The sequence below is a fragment of the Periplaneta americana genome, chromosome 5 (genome assembly GCF_040183065.1).
Source record: "Periplaneta americana isolate PAMFEO1 chromosome 5, P.americana_PAMFEO1_priV1, whole genome shotgun sequence".
Lineage (NCBI taxonomy): Eukaryota > Metazoa > Arthropoda > Insecta > Blattodea > Blattidae > Periplaneta > Periplaneta americana.
The window spans coordinates 158,255,464-158,258,716 of record NC_091121.1 but is presented as its reverse complement, the minus strand read 5'-3'; the positions used below and the strand labels follow the sequence as shown (position 1 = coordinate 158,258,716).

The following is a 3,253-nucleotide window of genomic DNA, read 5'->3' as shown; positions in this document are numbered from 1 at the left end:
ATTCAATTGTTTATACACTTTACTTATTTGTTTTCCCATCTTTTGTTTTTTATCCTCGCCCGGAAACCTGGATTTTTGTTATTGTTGATTAGAACTGAAGAGAATAAAACTACAAGAAAGTATTGAGCATTTCATGTAATATATATTATTTTAATGTACCGAAGTACATATGATATTTCCATGCAGATATTCTGCGTCATCATACGATGAAAGAGTAATGGAACGGAGAAAAATTCTCTCTGGCGCAGGATGCGTGAGATGACGCAGAATATCTGCATGGAAATATCATATGTACTTCGGTACATTAAAATAATATAATATGATATACGTAAATCACTTCGTGATTTAAGACGGCGCTTATTCCGTCGGATCCCGGCCAGCTAGTCACTCATAACGAGTGCACCTCAGCACATGTGTGGACTTCAGTCCTACGTTCATAGACATCTATGACGTAGTGCAGAGGGCGGCCACTAGAGGGAACTCAAGAGTTGAAAGTTAATGTGAGACGATTCTGTCCGACGCCGGGGTGGGTATCCGATGTGGCTTAGTGGATAAAGCATCAGCTCATAGAGCTGAAAACCCGGGTTCAAATCCCGGCGCCGGAGAGAATTTTTCTCAATTCCATTACTCTTTCATCGTATGATACGCAGAATATCTGCATGGAAATATCATATGTACTTCGGTATATTAAAATAATATATATGATATACGTAAATCACTTCGTGATTTAAGACGGCGCTTATTCCGTCGGATCCCGGCCAGCTAGTCACTCATAACGAGTGCACCTCAGCACATGTGTGGACTTCAGTCCTACGTTCATAGACATCTATGACGTAGTGCAGAGGGCGGCCACTAGAGGGAACTCAAGAGTTGAAACTTAATGTGAGACGATTCTGTCCGACGCCGGGGTGGGTATCCGGCGGGCCGACCTGGTTGGCAAGTTGATATAGCGCTGGCCTTCTATGCCCAAGGTTGCGGGTTCGATCCCGGGCCAGGTCGGTGGCATTTAAGTGTGCTTAAATGCGACAGGCTCATGTCAGTAGATTTACTGGCATGTAAAAGAACTCCTGCGGGACAAAATTCCGGCACATCCGGCGACGCTGATATAACCTCTGTAGTTGCGAGCGTCGTTAAATAAAACATAACATTAACATTGGGTATCCGGTGTGGCTTAGTGGATAAAGCATCAGCACGTAGACCTGAAAACCCGGGTTCAAATCCCGGCGCCGGAGAGAATTTTTCTCCGTTCCATTACTCTTTCATCGTATTTCATGTAATAGTTGTGTTTTTGTGTTAAATTGTTTTAAAATGGTGTATACCCTTCAAGAGAGAACATAAACCAATCTTATTGATTAAATTTAGGAAATTACACAAAATAAGCTGCGTTTTTACCCTACAATCAACTGATAACACTGCCACTTTTTTCCAAAAAATTAAGTATCCGGTTCGACACTTTAATTGTCGTTTTGAAATAAAATAGCGAATATGAGAAATGCGATGTCTCCACGTACTGTGGTAATTACTCGAAACAGTGCCGCTTATTGCAAAGGCGAGCTTCTCTGTCTGCAAGCGGAAATCGGTCTGACATCTAACAATGAAAGCTTTCTAGCATAGTCGCAAGTGTGCAGTGTCCTCTGTGACGTCTTTCTGACGCAGGTGTCTTTGTCCTTCGCACGTGCGACTGAGTGCCTTACATTCACGAGCACCTCCATATTGGACTGTGGACTGCCGCATTGTTACGGACGTAGCGATCGGGTTACAAACCGAGTAATTTCCTCTGTTACTGATTCAATAGACAAGTACAGTCTGCGGAAATAACACTTAGCTCCTATCGTCAATTTCACCGTCACGGGAATTCTACTTACTATTTACAATTATTTTAACTATTGTAATTATAGCGACTATTTTGTTTATATGACGTCATTCCATTTTCGACCAATGAAGTGTAATGAAGTTTTGAATTCCAACCTATCATAATCACACTTTGCGACAATTTTTGCAGCTAGATTTATCGCTATCAATTTATCGCATGGTCGTTCTTTTGTTTAGTCGTTGTCGCCAACTATTGATGATCATGGATACATTAAGATGCAACTACACGCTTAAACTTTTCTTTCAACTTTAAAGCAATGAATGCAAGATTGATATTTAATATTAATTAATATATTTACGCAGTGAAGACGACGTTCAAAACGGCGCACCATATAGACACAAAATATTCATACATTTTAATTGAACGTATCTTTTAAACTTGTTTCTTTCAATATTCTTACCAGATTGCACGCATACGCGATTGGAATATTGAACTGTGTAGATGCAGCTTTAGTTCCGTTACACACTACAACGAGAATGCGTTTGTCTCGCTATAGCACGAGTAACGGTCGAAATAAGGCACAGCTGACATTAGTCCCATTCCCACAGGTAACTTAACCTATCATTGTAGCCCACAAAATTTGTATTTTGTGAATGAAATGAAACAATTAATAGAAAGTCAGATGTTCAAATTTATGTAACATCATCGCTTATCAAACCCAAAGACCTTGCATAGTAATAATACGGTCTTTGATCAAACTGCCTTCCGTATGGCGTAATAAAATTCGTGTTTTAATTAGGACTATCTATACAGAGATGGCTTCACTGTGTAGCAACATGTCTCGCTGTGAATACATAAGCATTGGTATATAGCTGTCCCCACTGTTACTGTTAAATTAAATTATGATTTCAGCAGATAATGAAAATGTGTTTATGTTATAATAATAAGAGAAAAGTGCAGTACATGTAATTAACATTGTTAAACCCGTATTTCGCTTTTCGCAATTGGCATTACTGAATAATAACATCGAATTTCTGTATTGTAGTAATCGATATTCATCTACGAGTATTTCAATTTCACAACGTCTGAATAGGTTAAATATTCGTTAATATACAATTATTAACATTTTGTGATCGAATTTTAGGAATATATTATTTACATTTTTATTTTATTCACGAAATAGTCCTAATAAATGTCACTCGAGGTCTGAGATTTCCCAGACCTCTCGTGACATTACTACAGATAAAAATACACTCTACGATATACATCGTCATTCACAGAAGATCTGTCAGACAGATTTTGAATTTCTCGTACCAGGGTTGAATGCTTCCTGCGACAGAAGCAGTAACTTTCACAACAAAATGTTATAAAATGTGTGGATCAGTGCAACGTCAATTTATTTTTATAATATAATATAAAATTTACAAGGACAGCAATTAA

At 38.4% G+C, this 3,253-nt stretch overlaps 1 non-coding gene across 1 annotated transcript; it reads left to right on the top strand.

Annotated features, from left to right (window-relative positions):
• Window positions 1-533: 533 nt before the first annotated feature.
• Window positions 534-605, top strand: TRNAY-AUA (transfer RNA tyrosine (anticodon AUA)). The gene has a single exon. It is a non-coding gene; the product is annotated as a tRNA-Tyr (tRNA).
• The last annotated feature ends 2,648 nt before the right edge of the window (window positions 606-3,253 follow it).